This window comes from Scyliorhinus torazame, chromosome 10 (genome assembly GCF_047496885.1).
Source record: "Scyliorhinus torazame isolate Kashiwa2021f chromosome 10, sScyTor2.1, whole genome shotgun sequence".
Taxonomy (NCBI): domain Eukaryota; kingdom Metazoa; phylum Chordata; class Chondrichthyes; order Carcharhiniformes; family Scyliorhinidae; genus Scyliorhinus; species Scyliorhinus torazame.
Window position 1 is genome coordinate 249,984,823 of NC_092716.1, and position 26,334 is coordinate 250,011,156.

The 26,334-nt window shown below is 48.3% G+C and overlaps 1 long non-coding RNA gene across 2 annotated transcripts in view; it reads right to left on the minus strand.

The window, feature by feature from the left end:
• The window catches only part of LOC140384710 (uncharacterized), a 123,518-nt gene that overhangs the window by 94,893 nt on the left and 2,291 nt on the right, over positions 1-26,334 (minus strand). For both annotated transcript variants that reach the window (XR_011933129.1, XR_011933128.1), the window contains exon 2: positions 22,517-22,785. This is a non-coding gene — a long non-coding RNA (uncharacterized lncRNA). The remainder of the gene's footprint in view (positions 1-22,516; positions 22,786-26,334) is intronic.

A 26,334-nucleotide genomic window follows, 5' to 3' on the forward strand; every position in this document is an offset into this window, starting at 1 on the left:
CCCTAAGGGAGACTGTGTCCTAGCGGCCGTCAGGGTACACCACGTAGGCATACTGCGGGTTCGCATGCAGCAGCTGTACCCTTTCGACCAACGGGTCCGCCTTGTGGAGCTGCACGTGTTTGCGGAGGAGGACGGGTCCTGGAGCTGCCAGCCACGTTGGGAGCGAAACCCCAGAGGTGGACTTCCTAGGGAAGGCAAGGAGACGTTCATGGGGGGTTTCGTTAGTCGCAGTGCAGAGTAGCGATCGGATGGAGTGGAGCGCGTCGGGGAGGACCTCCTGCCAGCGGGAGACCGGGAGATGTTTAGACCGCAGAGCCAGCAGGACGGCCTTCCAGACCGTCCCATTCTCCCTCTCCACCTGCCCGTTTCCACGGGGGTTGAAGCTGGTCGTCCTGCTCGAGGCAATGCCCTTGCTGAGCAGGAACTGACGCAGCTCATCACTCATAAAGGAGGATCCCCGGTCGCTGTGGACGTAAGCGGGAAAACAGAACAGGGCAAAGATGCTGTTGAGTGCTTTAATGACCGTGCAGACGTCATATCGGGGCATGGGATGGCGAAGGGGAATCTGGAGTATTCATCGACCACGTTCAGGAAGTACGTGTTTCGGTCGGTGGAAGGGAGGGGCCCTTTGAAGTCCATGCTGAGACGTTCAAAGGGGCAGGAGGCCTTCATCAGGTGCGCGTGATCTGGCCGGTAGAAGTGCAGTTTGCAGAGACCTGGCAGTCTCTGGTGACAGCCCTGACCTCCGCAATGGAGTAGGGCAGGTACGGGCCTTTATGAAGTGAAAGAATCCGGGTGACCCCCGGGTGACAGAGACCATCGTGTAGGGCCCGGAGTCGGTTCACTTGTGCGCTGGCACATGTACTTCGGGATAGGGCATCGGGGGGCTCGTTGAGCTTACCAGGGCAATACAAAATCTCGTAATTGTAGGTGCCGAGCTCGATCCTCCACCTTAAGATTTTATCATTTTTGATCTTGCCTCGCTGCGTATTATTAAACATGAAGGCAACCGACCGTTGGTCAGTGCGGAGAGTGAACCTCCTGCCGGCCAGGTAATGCCTCCAGTGCCGCACAGCTTCTACGATGGCTTGGACCTCTTTTTTGACGGAGGAGTGCCGAATTTCGGAGGCATGGAGGGTGCGGGAAAAGAATGCTACGGGTCTGCCTGCCTGGTTGAGGGTGGCGGCCAGAGCGACGTTCGATGCATCGCTCTCGACCTGAAAGGGGAGGGTCTCCTCGACCGCATGCATCGCGGCCTTGGCGATGTCAGCCTTGATACGGTTGAAGGCCTGGCGAGCCTCAGCCGTCAGGTGAAAAACTGTGGAGTGGATGAGTGGGCGGGCCTTGTCCGCATAGTTAGGGACCCACTGGGCGTAATAGGATAAAAATCCAGGCATCGTTTGAGGGCCTTGGGGCAGTGGGTATTCCATGAGGGGGCGCATGCGGTCGGGGTCGGGCCCTAGAACTCCATTTTCCACAACATAGCCAAGGATGGTTAAGCGGTTGGTGCGGAACACGCACTTCTCCTTATTGTACGTGAGGTTCAGGAGTTTGGCGGTGTGGAGAAATTTGAAAAAGTTAGCGTCGTGGTCCTGCTGGTCGTGGCCGCAGATGGTGACATTATCTAGGTACGGGAAGGTGGCCCGCAGCCCGTACCGGTCAACCATTCGGTCCATCTCACGTTGGAAGACCGAGACCCCGTTGGTGACGCTGAAGGGAACCCTAAGGAAGTGGTAAAGGCGGCCGTCTGCTTCGAACGCAGTGTATTGGCGGTCAACTTTGCGGATGGGGAACTGGTGGTAGGCAGATTTCAGGTCCACTGTGGAAAAGACCCGGTACTGTGCAATCTGATTGACCATATCAGATATGCGTGGGAGGGGGTACGCGTCGAGCTGCGTGTGCCGATTGATGGTCTGACTGGAGTCAATGACCATCCTGTGTTTCTCCCCAGTCTTAACTACTGCCACTTGGGCTCTCCAGGGGCTGTTGCTGGCCTCGAGGATGCCTTCCCGCAGCAGCCGCTGGACCCCCGACCTGATGACGGTCCTGTCCTGGGCACTGTACCGTCTGCTGCTGGCGGCAACGGGTTTGCAATCCGGGGTGAGGTTTGCAAACAGGGAAGGTGGGTCGACCTTAAGGGTCGTGAAGCCGCAAACGGTGAGGGGTGGTAGGGGTCTGCCGAATTTTAGAGTTAGACTTTGGAGTTTGCACTGGACGTCCAGGCCGAGTAACAAGGCAGCGCAGAGGTTGGGGAGGACGCAGAGCCGGAAGTTGCTGAACTCTACGCCCTGGACGGTGAGGGTGGCGGTGCAGTACCCCCGGATCACCACGGAGTGGGATCCGGAGGCCAGGGAGATTTTTTGGGTAACGGGGTGTACCACGAGGGAGAAGCGCCTAACCGTAGCGGGATGGATGAAGCTTTCCGTGGTCCCGGAGTCCAGAAGGCAGGATGTCTCGTGCCCAACAACTTTCACCGTCGTCGTCACAGTTGCGAGGTTGTGCGGCCGGGACTGGTTGAGCGTGATGGAGGCGAACTGCGGCTGATGTTAGTAGGCCCCGGGCTGGTCGGCGGCAGGCGATGAGCAGCCAGATGAGGTGTTCGACGAGCAGGTATCCTGATGTGCGGTCCAAAATGGCGCCAAAGATGGCGGCGCCCACAGACCGCACGTGGCGGTAAAGACGGCGGCGCCCACGGGATGCACGTGTTCTTCTGGGAGGAAGATGGCGGCGTCCACGGGCCGCACGTGGGCTGCGGGGTGAAAATGGCGGTGTCTGAAGGAGGACCTCTCCTTCAGACACCGCCTGAAGGAGAATGTCCTCTCTGAAGGAGGACCTCCTTCCTTCCGCGGCCCCGCAAGATCCGTCCCCCATCTTCTTGCGGGGCGGACTTAGAGAGGACGGCAACCACGCATCCGCGGGTTGGTGCCGGCCAACCCGCGCATGCGCGGATGACGCCCGTTATGCGGCGCCGGCCGTGTCATCTATGCGGCGCCGCCTTTACGCGGGACAAGACCTGGCGCATGTAGATGACGCGGCCCCGATCCTGGCCCATTGTCAGGGGCTGAATCGGTCGGGACCGGGGTCGTTCCGCGCCGTTGTGAACCTCGACAGCATTCCGCACCTTTGGGACGGCGCGATGCCCGTCTGATTTGCGCCGTTTTGGGCGCCAGTCGGCGGACATCGCGCCGTTTCCGGAGAATTTCGCCCCAGGTTCCAATCAGATCAGCCATGATCTCATTAAATGGCAGAGCAGGCTGGAGGGGTTGCAGGGCCTACTCCTGCTCCTTGGAGGCACCTAGGGGCTAGTTTAGCACAATGGGCTAAACAGTTAGCTTGTAATGCCAGCAGCACGGTTCAATTCCCGTACCAGCCTCCCCGAACAGGCGCCGGAATGTGGCAACTAGGGGCTTTTCACAGTAACTTCGTTGAAGCCTACTTGTGACAATAAGTGATTATTATATTATTATTATTGTTCGCATGTTCAGTTAAAAATGTGTTTATTACCGAAAATAAACATTTTTAATAAAACTGTCTAGTCCTCTGTCTCTCTGTAGATTGATTTAAAATCAAAGAATTACTAAGTGGCATGGTGGTACAGTGGTTAGCACTGCTGCCTCACAGCTTCAGTGACCCGGGTTCAATTCCGGCCTCGGGAGTTTGCACGTTCTCCCCGTGTCTGCGTGGATTTCTTCCCGGTGCTCTGGTTTCCTCCCACAGTCCAAAGATGTGCAGGTTAGGTGGATAGGCTGTGCAAAATCTATAGGAATGGGCAAGCGGGCCTACGTAGGGTGCTCTTTCAGAGGGTCAGAGCAGACTTGGACGGCCAAATGGCCTCCTTCTGCACTGTAGGGGTTCTCCGAACCATTTATTAGTGTACACGAGTCAGTTTTCTTTTACTAAATTTAACATATTTTGATATTGGGAGGGTTAGTGGGAGGCACCTGATTCAGGCAAATTGAAACTTGAACCAGCCTGAAAGATCACAGAAAGCACAAGCGTAAATTATTCTGGGAATAACTTGAATGCATTTCATAATTAGCGGATCTTCTGCACGGCATCAGTAGAATCTGACTACAAAATTAGTGGAAATGTACTCCCCCCACCCACACCACCCCCTCGATCCCCATTCAAATTACTCATCGGAGATCTTGGCTGCATTTTCAAAGGGGCAGGACAAAATGGCTGTTCCAGAGGTCATGTCGGCATCCCATCGCCTCAGGTGCAGTTTTGAATTTTTGAAGGGACGACGGGGGCGGGGTGCGACACAGCGGGGCCTGTCCATTCAGCACTGCAATTCTCAATGCTTTTCATGCGAGCCCAAGCAATCTTCTGCACCTTGTTGTCTAGCTGTCGGGTACCCCCGAGGAATCCAAATAGGATTCTATGTCGTTAATATTTTATTCAGATGTGTGGCACCAACTTGTGCCGTCACAAGTTCCGTTCCTTAACCTTGTCATTCACGGTTGCAAAATACTTGACAAAGTGGGCATTTTCAGTGAAGTCAAATGGATCTTATCCATTGCTACTTTCCAAAAATAGTCCCCCTAAAAATACACGCCACAGAATTAAACCTGTATCCAAGGCAGCGCAGTTTTTCATTGGAATGTTCCAACAATTTTACCCAGAGCAACAATCTATTCCCTAAATTCGGCTGCACTAGGGGATGACGATTGGATCACAGTTCCAAGCTCAGTCGTCAGGTTGATCGAATCTTCCAATCTCAGTCCATGTTACAATTTGTTATTTTCATACCTTTTCCTTAATCCAGCCGCAAGATGATCATTCTTCCTCTATGTCATACGATTCATGAAAAAAATAAAACTAACTGTACAGAAGGAGGGACTAACCCGAAACCTGAATCGTATGAGTTCATAAGCAGAATTTCTCATGAATGAGCTCTTTTGGGCAGCACAATGGTTAGCATTGCTGCCTCACGGCGCCGAGGTCCCAGGTTCGATCCCGGCTCTGGGTCACTGTCCGTGTGGAGTTTACACATTCTCCCCGTGTTTGCGTGGGTTTCACCTCCACAACCCAAAGATGTGCAGGGTAGGTGGATTGACCTTGTTAAGTTCCCCCTTAATTGGAAAAAAAGAATTGGGGACTCTAAATTATTATTTTTTTAAATGAATGAGCTCTTTTATGGACTGACCGGATTAATACTATACTCCTGTGTGTTTCACCCGATGCCGGTGTCTATGTATTTACATTGTGTACCGTGTGTTGCCCTATTATGTATTTTCTTTTCCTTTTATTTCATGTATTTAATGATCTGTTTGAGCTGCTCGAAGAAAAATACTTTTCACTGTACCTCGGTATACGTGACAATAAACAAATCCAATCCAATCCCATATGCTAATAAGCATTACAATCCCAGACCAGACCTCAACAATGGCTCGGGCACTGGACTGAAACCCCAATAATTTAGCTTATTTGTAAGACTGTGCGGAAAAAATGATTTGCTCCATGAGTGACTGCATGACGAAATAGGGATTTGGTATTTTTATGACAAAACTTTATTATGAATACAATATTAAACTCTTTAACTTCACACTCAAAAAGAACAACTTACAATTATCCCTTAAACACTGCTACACAATTCCCCATTAAACAAGACACATACAGCTCTCAATCCAGCGTAAAATCGGCTTGGCAAAGAGTAATACTTGCTTTACTGAACAGATTTGGACTCCTGTTATAACCCCTTCAGACTCTGGCTGAATATCTTCAAAAAGCTGGTACACCTAGCGTGTTTCAGCTTCTTCCTTGTCCTCAGACAAGACTGCTCTGCTTTAAATTGTACTACTCTTTTATCGCTATCCTGCTGGGAGAGAAAATCGCCTTTACTTGTGGCTAAAACAAGGGTTTCCAGAACAGGCTTCAATTCTTCTCCAAAGCTTTCTCAAAATACCCTCTCTGAATCCTTAGTTCCACCCAGCAATGACATAATCCTGCTCGGCTGGCGATCAGCAGCACCACCCACAGCTGCAGACTGGCTTGCTGACCTCTCGGAATGTCTCCACTTGGAGAAGTTTAAGTATGACATCCGAGGGTCTGAGGAAGGCCTCCTGGATACTTGGGGGCAGTTTGTCGGCCTGTTCCAAAACCTGTTTGAGGCCAGCAACGTGGAGTAAGTTAAGAATAAAAACCTAAGATAGATGAGGAACGACAAGGACTGCGCAACCCAGTGGGGAGAGGAGGGGGGAACGGAAGGAAGGTGGAGAAACCACAAAAAGAAGAGAAGAGGAGGGAAGGAGGGCCCCTGAAAATAAAAGCAAAGCACAGATGAAGCCAACGGGGGGAGGGGTGTAAGGGACAGGGGGAGTACGAAAGGGAAAGGGGGAGCGGGGGGGCACCATAGACCGACCCAGAGGGCAGCAAAATGTATATTGAACCAATCAAAAGAAAGACAAAATAAACCGTTCTGTACAATAAAGCAACCTAACGCGGGTATGAAAAATCTGATGTATATACATAATTGTTTATAAATATGAGAAATGCCAATAAAAAGATTTCAGGGAAAAAAGCAATGACATAATCTCCCCAAGCCTGAAAACAAATTACCTCACCAGTCTTAAAGCACATTAACTCCCTGGGGACTTTCCTCAGTTAAACCACGGTGCATTATCCCAGACTGAAAAACACATTCCTCTGGTCAATTTCACCTTCTGGCTCTTAAAAGCTCTCAGGCCCTGCAAACAAGTTTCTTTTTGAAAAAGAAAACATGACCACTGCAGGCACACACACTGGGCGGAATTCTCCCCCCCCACGCCGGGTGGGAGAACCGCTGGGGCGCCGCGCGAGTCCCGCCACGCTGCCCCGGCAGCCCCACACGATTCCCCCGCCCCCCAAACCGGCGTGGCGAGAATCACGGCTGGCCGCTGGGAGAACCGCCGCTCGCCGTTTGTAACGAGCGAGCGGCAATTCTCCGGCTCGGATGGGCCGAGCAGCCTGCCCAACACGACGGCTTCCCACCGGCGCCGTCCACACCTGGTCGCTGCCGGCTTGGGGGGGGGGGGATTCCTACACCGGGGGCGGCCTCAAAAGGGGTCTAGCCCACTTTCGGTGCCCACCGATCGGCGGGCCGGCCTCTCTGAAGGAAGACCTCCTTTCCTCCGCCGCCCTGCAAGATCCATCCGACATCGGGGCGGCCTCGGGGAGGACGGCAACCGCGCATGCGCGGGCTAGCGCCGGCCAACCCGCGCATGCGCGATTGACATCATTTACATCATTTGTTGAGTCTGGAGAAGGGGGTGTAGATAGCCTGGGTCACATTGTGATCCAAAAAGACGAGGTGTTGGGTGTCTTAAAAAATATTAAGGTAGATAAGTCCCCAGGGCCTGATGGGATCTACCCCAGAATACTGAAGGAGGCTGGAGAGGAAATTGCTGAGGCCTTGACAGAAATCTTTGGATCCTCGCTGTCTTCAGGGGATGTCCCGGAGGACTGGAGAATAGCCAATGTTGTTCCTCTGTTTAAGAAGGGTAGCAAGGATAATCCCGGGAACTACAGGCCGGTGAGCCTTACTTCAGTGGTAGGGAAATTACTGGAGAGAATTCTTCGAGACATGATCTACTCCCATTTGGAAGCAAATGGACGTATTAGTGAGAGGCAGCACGGTTTTGTGAAGGGGAGGTCGTGTCTCACTAACTTGATAGAGTTTTTCGAGGAGGTCACTAAGATGATTGATGCAGGTAGGGCAGTAGATGTTGTCTATATGGACTTCAGTAAGGCCTTTGACAAGGTCCCTCATGGTAGACTAGTACAAAAGGTGAAGTCACACGGGATCAGGGGTGAACTGGCAAGGTGAATACAGAACTGGCTAGGCCATAGAAGGCAGAGGGTAGCAATGGAGGGATGCTTTTCTAATTGGAGGGCTGTGACCAGTGGTGTTCCACAGGGATCAGTGTTGGGACCTTTGCTGTTTGTAGTATATATAAATGATTTGGAGGAAAATGTAACTGGTCTGATTAGTAAGTTTGCAGATGACACAAAGGTTGGTGGAATTGCGGATAGCGATGAGGACTGTCTGAGGATACAGCTGGATTTAGATTGTCTGGAGACTTGGGCGGAGAGATGGCAGATGGAGTTTAATCCGGACAAATGTGAGGTAATGCATTTTGGAAGGGCTAATGCAGGTAGGGAATATACAGTGAATGGTAGAACCCTCAAGAGTATTGAAAGTCAAAGAGATCTAGGAGTACAGGTCCACAGGTCATTGAAAGGGGCAACACAGGTGGAGAAGGTAGTCAAGAAGGCATACGGCATGCTTGCCTTCATTGGCCGGGGCATTGAGTATAAGAATTGGCAAGTCATGTTGCAGCTGTATAGAACCTTAGTTAGGCCACACTTGGAGTATAGTGTTCAATTCTGGTCGCCACACTACCAGAAGGATGTGGAGGCTTTAGAGAGGGTGCAGAAGAGATTTACCAGAATGTTGCCTGGTATGGAGGGCATAAGCTATGAGGAGCGATTGAATAAACTCGGTTTGTTCTCACTGGAACGAAGGAGGTTGAGGGGAGACCTGATAGAGGTATACAAAATTATGAGGGGCATAGACAGAGTGGATAGTCAGAGGCTTTTCCCCAGGGTAGAGGGGTCAATTACTAGGGGGCATAGGTTTAAGGTGAGAGGGGCAAGGTTTAGAGTAGATGTACGAGGCAAGTTTTTTACGCAGAGGGTAGTGGGTGCCTGGAACTCGCTACCGGAGGAGGTAGTGGAAGCAGGGACGATAGGGACATTTAAGGGGCATCTTGACAAATATATGAATAGGATGGGAATAGAAGGATACGGCCCCAGGAAGTGTAGAAGATTGTAGTTTAGTCGGGCAGTATGGTCGGCACGGGCTTGGAGGGCCGAAGGGCCTGTTCCTGTGCTGTACATTTCTTTGTTCTTTGTACACGGTGCGCGTAAATGACACGATGCTGCTACTAGCCCCCCGGGGGCGGGAGAATAGGGGGCTGGGAGCGGCCTCCGACGCCGGAGTGAAACACTCCAGTTTTCACTCCGGCGTCGGGACTTAGTCTCCCGATGGGAGAATTGCGCCCACTATATCCCCAAGCTTGTAACTCTACAATTGCCTCAATATTTAGAATCCAATATCCCTAAAAGCCAACATTCGTTAAACAAGAACTCTGTAACTCTTTGGGCAGTATTTTGCTGAAAGGGAGGACCCTGATGTCAGGGTCCAATTTGGATTTGGTGGGTGGCGGAAAATAATTGCTGATCATCCCATTGATGACCAGCAGGGGTAGGTGCCAACCAGTGGCAGAAGGAGGTCCTGGTAGGTGCCATATTTAAAGGGAAGGCAGCAATCATAACACAGACATCACACACAGAGGCAACTGGAAGGAAGGCTAAACAAGGGAGACTATGCAATGAGAGGAAGGTGTGTTCAACAGCTTGATGTGCCGCACTTAATGTTTGGGTGAAGAGAGTTAGTTTCTACCTTTCATTGCTGTTTTGTTTCTCATCTTCAGCCAATATTGCTGGCTAGCAGCAATGCGAGAGAGAGCCAAATGTGTAAGTCTCCTCCAGTCAGTACGCAGTCCCTCCATCGTCACGTCCTCAGCCGTGCCTCCTCATGGTGACCCACGTAAACTGGTTCCCTTTCGACCCCAGGCTAAAGCTTCACAGAAGCTCGGAGAAAGTTTAGACCCCCCGACGTGCAATGTGCAGGCTCACCAGCAGGTGGACACACCCTGGCTCACAAAGAAACATAGCAAATAAGAGCAGCAGTAGGTCTTTCGGCCTTTCGAGCCTGCTCTGCTACTCAATGTGATCATAGTTGATCCTCTGTGTCAACGCCATAGTCCCTCACTCTCCCCATACCCCTAGATGCCTTCAGCCTAGTAATCTATCTACTTCTTTCTTAAATATTCCAGCGACTGGGGGCTGGAATCTCCGCACCCCGACGACAAAACCGTGTCCGGCGCCAGGGCGAAGAATCCATTTCCGCACATGGAACCGGGACCAGCGCCGGTTCCCCGATTCTCCGGGCCCCGGACCTGACCGGCCGAATTCCCGACGCCGTGGATCTAACATGGCCCTGCTGTTCGGGATACTAACGTGGCGGCTGCGGACTCAGACCGCGGCTGCCATGGTCCATGGCGGGCCAATCAGAGGGCAGGGGGCGCCTCATCCGGCACCGGGCTAATTTTGGCCAGGAGGTCCGATGCCTAATTTTCGGCTCGGCGCGGCCGCTGGAGGTAGCCACCGTGCACATGCGCGGCCTCTGACCCGGAAGTGTGGAGGCCCGTATCTGCAGCAAAAGCTGCGAGCTTCCCGACGGGTCATTGCTAGCCCCCTGCAGGGCTATGAATATATGGCCCTTTCATGACAGTTTTTCTGGTGTGAAAGGCCACAGTTTTTACGATGGTGTGGGGACGTGGTCCCAAAAACAGAGAATCGAGCACTTGGTCTCCACGGCTTTCTGTGGAGAATTCCATAGGTTCATCACCCTCTGAGTGAAGACGTTTCCTCATCTCAGTCCTACATGGCTTACCCAGTATCCTGAGACTGTGTCCCCTTGTTTTAGACAACCGCAGCCAGAGGAAACAATGAGCGGTGGTTCAGCGATCGCAGTCAGCACTGGACGATAGCTAGTCATCCGACTCGCTGCGGCCGACCCTGGTTGAGATCCTGGTCTCAGTTAAACACCCGGATGCTGGACGCACCCACGACTCAACGGCCGTGCCTACAAGACCTCGCCAGGGCACATTTAGCCCTGGTTCATACAAATGAGAAACAGGTGCAACGGCACGTCAGAGAATCTCACAGAGCATTAGAGAACACCAGGTGGTCAGGGGGCAGGGCAGGGTGGTACCCTGCAAGGTCCCCTGGCACTGCCAGGGTGCCTGGGTGGCATTTCCAGGGTGCCTGGATGCCCAGATGCCAGGTTGGCACTGCCAGGGGAGGGGGGGTTGAGGAGGCCTTCCCAGGGTTGGAGGGGTAAGGGGAATGGGGAGAGCATAAATCAGGGCTGGAGGAGGGGGCTGAAAGCGGGAGGAATGATCGGGGCTGCTGCTCAAAACAGCCGTTCCTGCTGGTGAGGTCAGCTCGCCAGCAGGAAATCGCTCTAAATGCCAAAGAAAAGGACAAAGTGCCGGTGAATAGTGAGGTGAATACTGCAGCAACAAAGAAACACCTGCCAAATGCACCCAAAACAGACTTAAACGTTTGTCCGCTGAATCGCACCCAACATCTCCGCAGCCAGCCTGTTCAGCCCTGCCAGAATTTTTGACATTTCAATGAGATCCCCTCTCATTCTTCTAAATTCTAGTGATCAAAGACCCGGTTGATCCAACCTCTGCGCACACTACAATCCTGCCATCCCAGGAATCCGTCTTTACGGCAATCCCTCTGTGGCAAGTATATCCTTTCTCCGGTAAGGAGACTAATAACTATAGACACTACAGACGTGGTCTCACCAAGGCCCTGTGCAGCTGCAGTAAGACATGCTTGCTCCTGTACTCAAGTCCTCTTGCAACAAAGGCCGACTTGCCAATTGACTTCGTAGTTGCTTGCTGTACCAACATGCTTGCTCTTAGTGACCCAAGTTTCATGCTTCAGTTTCAAGAACCAAACTCCCACCTATGGGCAAATAGCTCCATGGCCTTGTGGATACCTCGGGAGAGTTGAAGGCTAAGGGGGAAACCCTGACAAAAATTTTGGAGTGGAGCCCAAAGGCGACTGATGTATAAATACGTCATCTTTCTGGCATCTCCTACAAACGAACATAGATCTTTGCATTCCTGTGGATTCATCTCCAGAGGTCGGAAGGCAGACCCTGGATCGATGGTCTCCATAAATTTTGCACAGGCTTGAGTCTTGGAGAGGACACTCCAGTCTTGCTACAGAGCTTGAACACAACACAGGAGACAGGCTTAACGCAGAGTTGAGCACCACGATGCACGCCATCATTTTACGAGATGGAAGGCTGACGCAGAGGAAGGATGGCTCCAAGGTTTAGTGGTGGCCCCTGGAGGTACTAAGAGCACCGAGAGCTGCGCTTCCCAGTTGACTGGTGGAGGAGGCCAGCAAGGCTCACCAAGAAGGCATGGCTGGAGATCACAGAGGAGCTAAGCAGACAAAGGATCTATGGCCTGGTTCCGTCTGACACATAATTGAGTTCATAATGCAAGCCTTTAGCCCTGTCCCGCATGTGCCAATGAAATGTGAGAGATAGTTGCCAACCCATGCATCAGGCATGACCAGGCACCAAAGTCCACTGAGAAACGTATAATAGCCATACACTGGATAGAAAGAGTCAATTGCTGCATTGCCAAGACTGAATGGCCACTTAAGAGTTATAAGAATCATAAGAAACAGGAGCAGGCCATTCGGTCCATCAAGACTGTTCTGCCATTCACCAAGATCACATTTGGTCTGTTTGCCTTAACTCCATTTTCTTGCCACAGGCCTGCCAGTGGCACAATGTAGGTCACTGGCACAGACTGACGAGTAAAGCTGAGCTGTGTGAGCTGAGTCACACTGTCTTGCGTTTGCAGAAGCTCACAATGGCAAGCCCCAGATTTAAAATCATTGCAACATATTGGTTAGATACCTGTTTAACCCTTCCATATATCTGCGTCATAACCCCCCCTACCAGTTTTCTTAATTTCCCTGCTGAGTTTGCACACTTGCAGGGATGGAAGTATTTGTAAATATTGATATTCAACACATTTTCTAAATGCCGGTTTCCATTTAAATGAAACCCAATAGTGTTATCTGGTTTCTGCATTTTTCGAACACCTTGCAAGCAAAACATTTTCCGCAACGGCTCTTGCAGGAATTTATTCAAACTCTTGCAGGATATGTAATTTTACATTAAAAAAAAACAAAAAGTGCAGTAAATGTCCCTGTCTAGACATACTGTCATTATTCACTGCACAAAGTAACTTAAATTCACCACCAACAAACTCTCAAAGAATACTCAGCAAGCAAATTAAATGGGAATCCATTGCGCCAGTGTTGATTTTAACCAGGAGCATGTGGGCCAATGCAAAATGTACTCATTGGCCTGAATTCCATTCCAGGATATTTTAAGTTCCTAGCCTCATTTAAATTTTACTGATGGGTTTTCCATAAGATTTGGCCGTGGTTATAAGGTGATCAAGGTTGGGAAATAAATATTCCAATGCACACATTTCAAAAAGACAGGCAGAATGGAAAAGGAGGAGTAGCTCTCACAATAAAGGCTGACATAAGGACAGTCATAAAAAATATCGTGGGCTGGATTCTCTGATTTCCAGGTCATGTCTGGAGGATCCGTGGCGTTTTACGTCAAAAAAATCTGCGGCGCCCCAGCACCAATCTACCAACCGGTGAGGGGTTAACAGCCGCGCCACGTAAAACCCTGGCCTCCATGACAAAACCGGCCGGAGAATTGTTGGGGCCGTGACCGCGCATGGCGATGACAACATGGCACCGGCCGTGCACGGACCACGACCTGCCAGATAGTGCCCCCCTGGACACCCCCTGGCTTCCCCCAACCAGTCCCCCCCCCCCCCCCCCCCGCCCTCGCCGAAGTCCCGCTGGCCAGCAGCACGGGCCCTGCCCGACTGTGGTGGCACTGGACACTGTCCGCAGCCGCCACTCCGGGTTCCCGCCTGCTGAGACCACACGTCCCCCACATAGTCGAGAACTCGGCCCTTCGGGGGCGCAGCCTCAGGGGAGGGCCTTCAGGTGACATACTGAGGCCGTCCTAACGGCATGCGGCGCAGTCCTCGATGACACCGTTTTGGACGGGGCGGAGAAACCAAAATCAGGAGCTGCCCCCGATTCCATCGTAAAAAGGGATTCTCCGCCCGATCGGCGATTACAAAATTGGCGTTGGGTTACGGAGAACCCCATCTCCTGACTCAGATGAGGGAGTATCATGAGTATGGGTGGAGGTTAGGAATACCAAACACTTCTAAAAGTGGTTTGCAGGCCTCCTATCAGTAGTTATACCATTGGGCAGAACATTAAACAAGAAATAACTGGAGCTTCTAAGAACTTAGGAACTTTATTTTCATCGTATATGTGGGGAAAGTTAAATGAACAAAAGTCATGTGGAAAATGAATTTGTCGATTGCTTTCACGATAGCTTCCAAGAACAATCCACTGTACAACCATCTAGGGGGACAAAGCTATTTTTGTAATAAGGCAAGGTTAATTAGTATCTCATAGTAAAAGACCCTCTGGGAAAAAGTGATCATAATACAATTGAATTCCATATTAAGTTTGAGAGCAACATTCTTGAATCCAAAACAAGAATATTAAACAAAGTTAATGACACAGGTTGAGGGAGAGCTGGCTATGTTTAATTTGGTAAATAAACCAAAAGAAATGGGGTAAATAAACAATGGGAAATATTTTTATAAATGATTAAATACAATTCAATTATCAAAAGGCTTGATTTTCAATTGGAGGTTCAGAACCCAACTCTCAGATAATTTTCGGATGCTGGCTTCATGTCGCATCTGTGGAGCTCACCTGATGGCCATCATCTGATGCATCAATGGCTCCGAAGTGGAGATGGTCGATAGCTTTAAGTTCCTGGGGGTCACCATCACCAACAGTCTGTCCTGGTCCACTCACATTGATGCAACAGTCAAGAAAGCCCAACAACGTCTCTACTTCCTACGGAAGCTAAAGAAATTTGCCATGTCTGCATCGACTCTCACAAACTTCTACAGATGTGCGATAGAGAGCATCCTATCCGGCTGCATCACAACTTGGTATGGCAACTGCTCGGTCCAAGATCGCAAGAAACTGCAGAGTGTGGTGAACTCAGTCCAATGCATCACACAAACTTGCCACCCCCACATTGATTCTGTACATACCTCTCGCTGCCTCAGGAAGACAGACAGCATTATCAGAGACCCCTCCCACTCAGCCATTGCCTTCTTCCAGACCCTTCCATCAGGCAGAAGGTACAGAAGTCTGAGGACGCGCACATCCAGACATAGGAACAGCTTCTTCCCCACAGCTACTAGACTCCTCAATGACTCCCCCTTGGACTGATCTGTTCCCTGTAAGAACACTATTCACAACGCCCTATGCTGCTCTTGCTCATGTATTGCTTTGTTTGGCCCCTTGTTCCACACTGGGAATCACTGTTTTGTCGATGTACCATTTGTCAATGTTCCTTGTGTCTACTATGTACGTACTGTGTACGTTCCTCGGCCGCAGAAAAATACTTTTCACCGTACTTCGGTACATGTGACAATAAATCAAATCAAATCAAATCGTGTTCAAATGTAGATGGCGATGTAAATGTAGCAGCAAAATTGGTCTCCTATCAGTGGTGTCCAATTGGTGATGCCAAGCTCTGCCAGGAGATGGGAGCTGCCTGCAGAACGCAATCATCAAAGACAGGCAGAAGCTAGGACAGGGCCCGCCGCTGTCTTGTGGAATGAAGAAGGAAGAAGGTCCAGCAACCTTGCTGCTCAGTGAAGCAGCCAAATGTCCAACTGCACAGTTGGACACAGAGAAAATATAACGTAAAATTGGGAATCATTATGAAACACGTGATTGGATAATTTCCAGAAAAGAATTAATGGTACACCGAGGTAGCTCCCAATAGAATTGCGAAAATAAAGTAAGACAACAGAGGATAAATCCTCAGGTTTACATCACAGAAGCAGGCCGTCGTGACTCTGCCAGCTTTTTGCTGGAGCAATCCAAAGTTAATTGCACCATTAAGCTCACTCTATGTAGCCAAGTGCAGAACTATAATCACAATTACATTACGTCGCAAGTATTTTTAACTATATTTTAATTCTTCCTCCGAATTAAAGGCGACAATGACTTAATAATACCGGTTTCTCAACTAATTCCAGCATTGGCACTGCCTGTTACTCAAAGCGGATCACGAGGAAGGACTCTCGTCTATGCTGCACCTTTGAACAATACAGAATACAGAATCCCTTTGTAAAGCAACAGTCAAAATTTGCCGCCCACATCACGGATGTGGCACCAGCACCTTATTTGAGATTGATTCCGGCGAGTAAAACACGGCATCCTTGCATTCTGGTCAAGATTAGGTTGCCTTCAGACTTAAGGTTCTAGAAACAATGTGCATCACGCTGCATTTTAAGCATTCATATTGCCGTCCTGACACCAACTTTGCCGGCTCGTTTTTCAGCTCAATGGTATTTCTACCCTTTTGCCAGTGAGAGATGTACACTGACCTTGCGACTTCTGCGTGAACTGTTCTTGCTGCTGCTAACAGCAAAATCATCCACAAAAAGGTTTCTATTTTTATACTCCAACAAATATTTGAGGAGCTTTGTTGCCAAGTACTTTCTTTTTCCTGCCTTAGTTGGCAAAAACTGGAGAAAATATTAGGTTCTGATGGTTCGAAAACATTTACACGTTGAATAGCAATTTCACAGCAGCTACTTCCTGCTTTGACATTTGTTGTGCGTTTTCTGAGATAAATGAACCTTTGGACGAGGACTTTTGAACATTTTGGCACTTAAAAAAACAATGCTCATTAGTGACCGAAAAGAACTACATTTTTTTCTAAAAAGCCAAATAATTATTGCAATTCAAAACGTTTCAATCAAATTACATGAAAAACTGACATTATCTTCTAATCACAATTATTGTATTAATCTAAGTGAATGGATAATATCTACTTAACTCTGCCATCCGATGAAAATCACATTGTAACTGCCCCTGTGATTCTGTACTTTTTGACTTAAATAATAACAATAATAAAAATCTTTACTATTGTCACAAGTAGGCTTACTTTAACACTGCAATGAGGTGACTGTGAAAATCCCCTCGTCGCCACATTCCGGCGCCTGTTCGGGTACACTGAGGGAGAATTCAGAATGTCCAATTCACCTAACAACACGTCTTTCGGGACGTGTGAGAGGAAACCGGAGCACCTGGAGGAAACCCACGCAGACACGGGGAGAACGTGCAGAATCTGCACAGACAGTGACCCAAGCCGGGAATCGAACCCGGGACCCTGGAGCTGTGAAACAACAGTGCTAACCACTGTGCTACCGTGCCCCCCCTAATGATATTTCCTAATATTGCATCAAATATGTAATTGGCAGGTTGCTCTAGGCTGAACAAGACTATATTGGTGTGAACAGGGACCAGAAAGTGACAGATAATCAAAGGCTGTATGTAATACTACGGCACAGTGGCACAACTTATTCATTCAAACACTTTATGATTTTCAAAGCTTTTTACTCATTGCAATTATCTATCCAACAGTTACAAGCACTACTGACATTCAAATTTATTGTGACACCTAACCAAAAAGGACATTACCCACAATATTCTTTGATGTCATGCTGCTGCTGTTTTTATCGATGAGTGCGTATAAGGCTGCTTTGAAAATATCATATCCATCGTTCTTATCATTTCTGCCAATCCAAGTATAAAAATGAACGATCTAAGCAGGTAAGAAATAAAGTTCTTGCTACACAGAAACTTCTCCTATCCAGTTACGCCTCAACTGCGGAAAGTGGCAGTGAGTCAAAAGCAATATCACTGGGGCAGAGTTCTCCCATGCCCCCGTCTGTGGAGGGGAAAGGGGAGTGAGGGGGAGGGGGGGGAGAACAGAATACGGTGGGAGTCCCAAAGATTGCTTTCACCTTGGCTTAAAACTTTCCAATGCTGCCCGCTTTGGTGGATCGGGAATTCCACTGGAGGCTAGCTAATGGGATGAGATTCTTCCTCCATGCCCAATTTTCCGCTACGTTGGCAGGAAAACGCACCAGTCCAGAACACGTCTGGACCAATATGGCATGCGGAAGTCAGGATTTACCTGAAGGAGGCCTGGGGCAGCTTACGGAGTTCAGGATGGAGGCCACCAGAGGCCCTGGATCACCACAGTAGTGAATGGGGGGGGGGGGGGGGGGGGGGAACGTATCTATCAGTGGATCTTCAGTGTCGATATCATCAAGGACGTCCATCTTACAGCCTCAAGAGCGTTGAGTCCGTCTTCTTTCCTAAATGGTGGATTAGTGATGTAGCACGGCTTTATATGGCACCCAGGTATAATGGCGGGACGCGCACAATCAAGTCTGCTCTGCCACAGAAGACAGCACAAAACCCCTGGATGCAAAATTATTTACACCGGGGATGGAAGATGCGGCATTCCCACCCCCATCCCCACAGCGGGAAGCATTCCCCATCCCACCACAGGACTAAGTCCCAGGTGGAAGAATTCCACCCTGGGTCTTTAATGTTGACACTTACATCTTTCTTTGTTTTACACATTATCAGACTGCAATATGCAAAAGAGAAAGATGTTATAACGTTTACTGTCGGATCTCACTTTCTTTCATGAGCTTAATATAAAGTACCAGCTAATGGATGATTACAGTTTTCTTAACTGTTTAAAGTTGAACCAAAGTTCAAAAGCATTTCCTTCCAATTGAAAAGCACTTGGCAAAATCGTAAACACATTTGAAAAATGCTTATGTGAACTCAATATGATAAATTATGTACAGAGCCATTAATAGTGGCTTTCTCTTCTCCCCACCTTTCTTTTTACATTGTTTCAGGAGGAGCTGGTGGGCTCGAATATATCAACAAAGAATGACCATACAAATTATGAGCGTCTATTTAATTGAAAGTAATATTACACTGGGAATTCAGCTTATTGTTTTTTAAGTCTGAACGTAAAGCCATTGGTGGAGAGATTTATATCACAACATGAAATATATAGAATTGTGGGATATATCTCAGAGCCATCTAAAGGGCGACACAAATGCAAGCTCTTTCGGCCATTCCACTAAGAAAACGGAAACATGGATTTGTATTTTTTCAAAGATTCCTATTTTATTTTTTTACAAGATTTCAATAATTGAAGTTACCTTAAATGGGCAGCACGGTAGCATAGTGGTTCGCACAATTGCTTCACAGCTCCAGGGTCCCAGGTTTGATTCCCGGCTTGGGTCACTGTCTGTGCGGAGTCTGCACGTTCTCCCCGTGTCTCCGTGGGTTTCCTCCGGGTGCTCTGGTTTCCTCCCACAGTCCAAAGATGTGCAGGTTAGATGGATTGGCCATGCTAAATTGCCCTTAGTGTTGGGTGGGGTTACTGGGTTATGGGGATAGGGTGGAGGTGTGGGCTTGGGTAGGGATATGGTGCTCTTTCCAAGAGCAGATGCAGACTCGATGGGCCAAATGGCCTCCTTCTGCACTGTAAATTCTATGATTCTAGGGTGCACATGCATGCAAACAGCTCTTATAAATTATAAGTGCAAAAATCAATTAATAAATAAATTTGTGGAAGACTAAGAACTGTGAAAGATATGAACAGGAAAGTAGCTAGCAGTTTCAGAGTTGCTGTACCTGTTCCGAAATGTTCACATTGCTGAAAATAGGCAAATGTTGCCGAAGCTTTACGTCTTGCACTCATCAGGACAAATATAATGCCAAATTTCAAATGATCACAACAATTTATACAAGATTGGCCTGATGAGCAATTTTGTCTATAGGACCCCAGCCATTTTCCCACCTTGTAAGCTCCATGCAGAAACATAGACATCAGAGCTATACTGCAGGACAATGGCTGTCCTGATCAGATCATTGTTCGCTGTATATATCGTGCAAACTTGCAAATGGGCCAATTGCCACCACTTTTCGGTCCACCTCAAATTATCCTGGAAGGGCAAAGTTTCCCAAATCTTGAGCAACAGCAAGTTAAGAAAGCCATTTCATGCCACTACTATGCACTGGCGACATGAGCGGTATTTTCCACCGATAGGAAACTGCCATCAGTCCAAAAAGATATTCTGCCTAACACAACAAGTATTTCCTGTCTATCATGTTGAGGCCCCTCATAATTGTGTACAGCTCAATTAGGTCGCCCCATAGCCTCCTCTATTCCAAGGAAAACAACTCTAGCCTATCCAATATTTCCTCATGGCTACAATTTTCGACATAGTGGCAACAATCCTGTTAATCATCTCTGTCCTGTCTCCAGAGCAATTATGTCCTTCCTGGATTGTCATGACCAGAGCTTGACACAAAATTCCAATTGTGGCTTAACCAACACTTTATACAGTTCCTGCTTTTGTATTCAACACCTCGCTCAATAAAGGAAAGCATTCCATATGCTTTCGTTCCCACCTGCCCTGCCACCTTCAGAGAAAGAAGGCATATACCTTTCTCACAAGGACTGAAGGAGGAGGACACTCATACTCCGTGAGGAGGTCTGACTGGAGGTTAATGGCTGTGGGTTTTTCCCACAAACATGGGTATAATGACAGAAGCACTTCATCAGCCTCATGAGGGCTGGCAAGGTGAATGAAATGCAAGATGGCATTCCTGCATATGCAGTAAAATGGCCATGACACGCACTGCATCATGAAAGGCCTGTGCATAGGTACTTAACAAAGACAACTTTGTGCATCTAGACTGAGGGTAATTTCACACTTGAGTACCATGGTAAGAGTACAGAAGCAACATGGGGATCTCAGCTGAATCTAACGTGGATGAGCAAGATGCACGTTTCTCTGTCGTGCGTGTTAATGGCCACAGCCAGTGGTGCCTTCTGAAACATTGGCTGCATGTTCACGCTCCACATCCCCTTCCTCCTTTTCATCAGACCTCATAGAATGCCAGTTCCACCCCTCTCTGCGGTGCGCAGAGTGAAGTACACCAAAGTATGGAAGACCCCCGAGGGGGCATTTTCAAACCGCTCCCCCAGAATAGTCTCAGAATCTGCAGCAGTTTCAAAAGCCCGATGGCCTACTCAATAGTCGTTATTATCATTAAAGGGATATGCGTTTCACGTGCCTCGTTGATGGGTTCCGCAACAATGTCAGCAGCCACATCTTCAGCTGAAGACCCGTTACCTAGGAGCCATCACGAAGGCTCTCCGGTGGAACAAACAGCTGAGGCTCCTGAGACTGTCCCAGTATGAAAATGAGTCATTGCAGCTTCCAGGGATATCACTGCACACTTGCATAATCCGTTTGCGATGGTTGCATACTATTTGCACATTGAAGAGGAATCCCTTCCTGTTGAAAAAAGTACCTGCTTGCTCTGAGAGATACCTGCTGGCCACATGTGTACAGTTTAAATAAGGTAAAGTCGCCATAATCCCAGATGACCAAAGGTTGCTCTCCCCTTTGAGGGGGAGAGCTGACTGGTGGTGGTTTAACCGGAGGATCACCACACCTCAGGCGAGAGGCAAGGTTGAGAAGGCAATGCGTTCATGAATAACCTCATATTTAAAGTTTATGGACCTGAGCGAATCCTGCCAAGGTGGCAAAGCCAGCTGCCCTATCAGCCTGACAAGCATCAACTGTCCAAAATGATCTGGTTCAATAATGATCTTCACAACTGGGTGGTAATATCAGCTTCTCGCCTTACAAACAGCAGCAGTGAAGATTGTACTAACATTGGTAGCCAATGGTTGTTTGGTATTACCTTAATTTTGTTTGTGAAGACACGAGTTGTTAGCTCGTAAGGGGTGTTTTTGTGTTTTTAGAGACAAAATTATGTTACACCTCACAAAACCTTTCACAATTCAGCTCTAAATTGGTGGTCTGACTATGGAAGTGCCTTTGACAGGAGGACTCCCATTGGAGACACTTCCATAGTCAGACCACCGATTTAGAGCTGAATTGTGAAAGGTTTTGTGAGGTGTAACGTAAAATGTTTTTCTTTGTTCATGGGACGTGGGCATCGCATTTATTGCCCATCGGGGAAGTTAAGAGTCAACCACATTGCGTTGGAATCACATGTAGGCCAGACCAGGTAAGGATAGCACATTTCCTTCCCTAAAGGCCATTAGTGAACCAGGTGGGTTTTTACGACAATCGCAATGGTTTCATGATCATCATTAGATTTTTAATTACAGATTTTTATTGAGTTCAGATTTCATCATCTGCAGTGGTGGGATTTGAACCTGGGTCGCCAGAGCAGTATGCTGAGTCTCTGGTTTACTCGGCCAGTGACCATACCACTAATCCACCACCTCCCCCCATAGGGTTGAGTGAACAATGAATGTAGCATTTTTACAGCCCATAAAGGGAGGAGACTTTTATTCCAGAATCTAGTTAGACTCAAATTCAGATTCTAGGTGAAAAAAGATATTGGGGGTCATTTTTAACATACCCAATGCAGAAACAGGTGTATAAGAAACAGATATTGGAAATTTACACACAGTTGAGCCACTTTGTGTGTACATTTGACTATCGCAATTATTTTGTTTGTCTTGCTAGATTTAGCAAGCATAATCTAGCTTTATGATTTGCTAGATTATCTTCTTACTGTAGTTACAAATAAAGTATTTTGCAGACTTACCACCAAAGCATGCAACATGAAAACCTCTTGCTCACAACAGCTCTGAAATGTAATTAGCACTCTGCCAGACATATTCATCGTACTAAGTAATACTGTAAAAGTTTAGCACAATATCAGTAACAAATATGTATATACAAATCTCTACTTGTAGTCAGGCATTTCAGGGTTGCCAATTCTAAGTTCAGACATGAGAACTGCTGAGAGTAGCACGATAAGACAGTAAGAAGTGTAAAGCAATTGTCCTTACCTTGGTTCCTATAGAATCCATTTGTAGCATTATCCTGTTGGATATTCGCTGATGTTTATTCTTGCAATTTTGTCTTCTATCCCTTCAGTTTTCTTATTAAGACATTGATTAGAATCCATTGTATAGATTTTTTTTTTAATGTAAATTGTTTTTCAAACTGATGCAGCAAAGCCTGTCATCTGAAATCCAAGGAATGGCTATGAACCTTCTGGAGTCACATTGGCATGTTTGAATATTGTATGTGCACACAATGTCTACTGTCTTGTTCACTGTGAACAGAAATGGAAGGCCACAATCAAATAAATGCCCCGAAAGACAATTATAGTTACTTCAATAGTTTCACAGTCTATTGTATAAAATATATGAGGCAGGATTCTCCGCCCTGCCGGGGCACATTTTTGCCCCGACCTGTCGGCAGGATTCTCCGTTACGTCAGCCGGTCAATGGGGTTTCCGATTGTGGGGCAGCCCCACGCCATCAGGAAACCCCCGGGCGCCAGCAAAACGGAAAATCCCGCCCATGGTTACCAGCACAACTGAGATTGATAGACAATAACATTGGAGTGAAATACAAAAAATATTTGATTATTTTTTAACATCTTATACACAGTGGTCTCAAGTAAAATAAAAACGTATCAAATATGATCATTAATAACTTTTGTGGCATGTTTTTAAAACTGAGAAACTATGGTATGGGGCAAATTTAGGGGCAGCACGGTAGCATTGTGGATAGCACAATTGCTTCACAGCTCCAGGGTCCCAGGGGCGATTCCGGCTTGGGTCACTGTCTGTGCGGAATCTGCACATCCTCCCCGTGTGTGCGTGGGTTTCCTCTGGGTGCTGCGGTTTCCTCCCACAGTCCAAAGATGTGCAGGTTAGGTGGATTGGCCATGATAAATTGCCCTTAGTGTCCAAAATTGCCCTTAGTGTTGGGTGGGGTTACTGGGTTATGGGGATAGGGTGGAGGTGTGGACCTTGGGTAGGGTGCTCTTTCCAAGAGCCGGTGCAGACCCGATGTCCAAATGGCCTCCTTCTGCACTGTAAATTCTCTGTAAATTCTATGAAATGCGATTGCACAGCGTAAATACCGGAGCAACTTTCCATCGTTCCACTGTCAGCATTTTGTTTTTAAATTTAAAGTAGCCAATTTGTTTTCCCAACTAAGGGGCAATTGAGCATGGCCAATCCACCTACCCTGCATATCTTTGGGTTGTGGGGATGGGACTCACGCAGACATGGGGAGAATGTGCAAACTCCACACGGACAGTGGCCTGGGGCCGAAATCGAGCCCGGGTACTCGATGCCCCGAGGCAGCAGTGCTAACTATTGTGCCACCGTGTCGCCCCGATCCACTGTCAGCACTGAAAGTTGCTAAGAGTCAGCATGGGCCAAGGATCAGACAAAATCACCGTAGCTCCAATTCTCCAACCTCTTAGTGAGACTTTAAGCTGGCAATGGTGCCACACAAAATAACCCACATTAGTCATGGTGGCACAGTGGTTAGCACTGCTGTCTCACAGCGGCAGGGACCGGTGTTCAATTGCGGTCTTAGGTGACCGTATGCATGGAGTTTGCACGTTGTTCCTGCATGGGTCTCCTCCGGGCGCTCCGGTTTCCTCCCACAGTCCAAAGATGTGCAGGTTTGGTGGATTGGCCATGATAAATTGCCCCTTAGTTGTCCATAGATGTACGGGTTAGGTTAAGGGATTATCGGGATAGGGCGGGGAAGTGGGCTTGGGTGGAGTGCTCTTATCAAGGGACGGTGCAGACCCGATGGTCGACTGGCCTCCACCTGCACTGTATGGGTTCTAAGATTAGTCAGAAAGTAGGAATTAGGGAGTAACACCTTGAGTTTAAAATGTTTGTTTTACAAGCCTGAAGATATTTGGAGGAAGGGAAGACTGAGAGAGGTAAAAAGTTCTAGTTTTAGGTCATATATAAGAGTCAGCTCGGATAAGGAGATTGTGCCTTTAAGATGATCAGTTCATAGAACATTGAATTTACAGTGCAGAAGGAGGCCATTCGGCCCATCGGGTCTGTACCTGCCCTTGGAAAGAGCACCCACTTAAGCCCCACACTTGCACCCTATTTCTCCGGGCGCTCCGGTTTCCTCCCACAAGTCCCGAAAGATGTGCTTGTTAGGTGAACTCGACATTCTGAATTCTCCCTCAAGTGTACCCGAACAGGTGCCGGAATATGGTGACTAGGGGCTTTTCACAGAAACTTCATTGCAGTGTTAATGTAAGCCTACTTGTGACACTGATAAAGATTATTATAAATGCGCTGCGCGTCGGCAGGATTTCTCATGGAATGCTAAGTTTCTTTGCCCAAAAAAGTGAGTGGCCGTGGTTTATTCCCATCATTCTGGTGGGGCAGGGCATCATTTAACCCGGAACCAGCTCCAAGCAGACCAGGGAGCCATCTTCAAAGAGCGCCCCAACCAGCGCTTCAGTCCTAACAGCCCTCAGCCCACATCATGGAGGTTTCGAGGGCTCTGCCCGAATCCCTCGACATTCATCGCCGGCATCCCCCTGCCCACAACACATATGCCCCTCACTCCCCCACCATGGGTCTCCCACCCCGGTACATGTTATCACTGCCACGTCGGCACTGCCAACCTCTGCTAGATGCATGTCCGTCCGTCCCCCCCTTCCCCGCCCCCCCCCCCCCCCATGGGCTATGCCTACCTCTGCACCCTCGACTGCTTCAAGCTGGGCAAACCTGTTGCAAATGACACACCGGTGCCCGGTGAATATTCTGTGAGGGAGGGAGCTCTGAAGCGAGTGCTTGCCAATGACATGTATTGAAATGAGGTTTCCGGGATCCCACAGCACAATTCGCGCTACTCTACCAGACAGGGGGACGGACGAAAATTCAGAAACCCAATTCACACTAGAGAGAACCGTGTTTTTCGATTCTCACTGAATTGGCGGTGAGCGTGGGCTCAAAATCACCCCCACATTGATCCCAGACTTTACACGCAAGCATCATGAATGGAACGGAGGTGAGATGGAGTTGGATTTGGTGTCGGACAATTTGCATGGAATTCCCCTCCCTTTTTCATTTCTTCAGAAATTCTGACCATGGTTGTCTCCTCATAGGCGGATCGAGGCTCTGGCAAGTGTGCAAAATAAGCCATACAACATATTTCCCTTCATTTGTGCACGGGCTTCAAGCGAATCAGGAAGACTCTGGACACTGGAGATGTGCAGAGGAGGTTCACTAGGCTGATTTCAGAGTTGAGAGGATTGGCTTATGACGAGAGACTAAGTAGACTGGGACTATATTGGAATTTAGAAGAATGAGGGGGGGATCTTATAGAAACATATAAAATTATGAAGGGAATAGTCAAGATAGAAGCAGGGAGGTTGTTTTCACTGGCAGGTGAAACTAGAATTATGGGGCTTTGCCTCAAAATAAGGGGGAGCAGATTTAGGACTGAGTTGAGGAAGAACCTGTTTGCTCAAAGGGTTGTGAATCTGTGGAATCCCCTGCCCAGTGAAGCAGTTGAGGCTACCTCGATGGATGTCTCTAAGGCAAAGATAGGTAGATTTTTGAACAGTAACGGAATAAAAGGTTACGGCGAGTGGGCGGGTAAGTGGAGCTGAGTCCACAAAAAGATCAGCCATGATCTTACTGAATGACGGAGTAGGCTCGAGGGGGCAGATGGCCTACTCCTGCTCCTAGTTCTTATATTCTTATATTTGCCCTGGCCTCCAGCATTTTCCAGACAGAATATAACATTTAGAAAGCCATACAAAGCCTACAACCACATTTCAGAAACGGTAAAACCAATAAGTGCTCAATTTAATCCATATA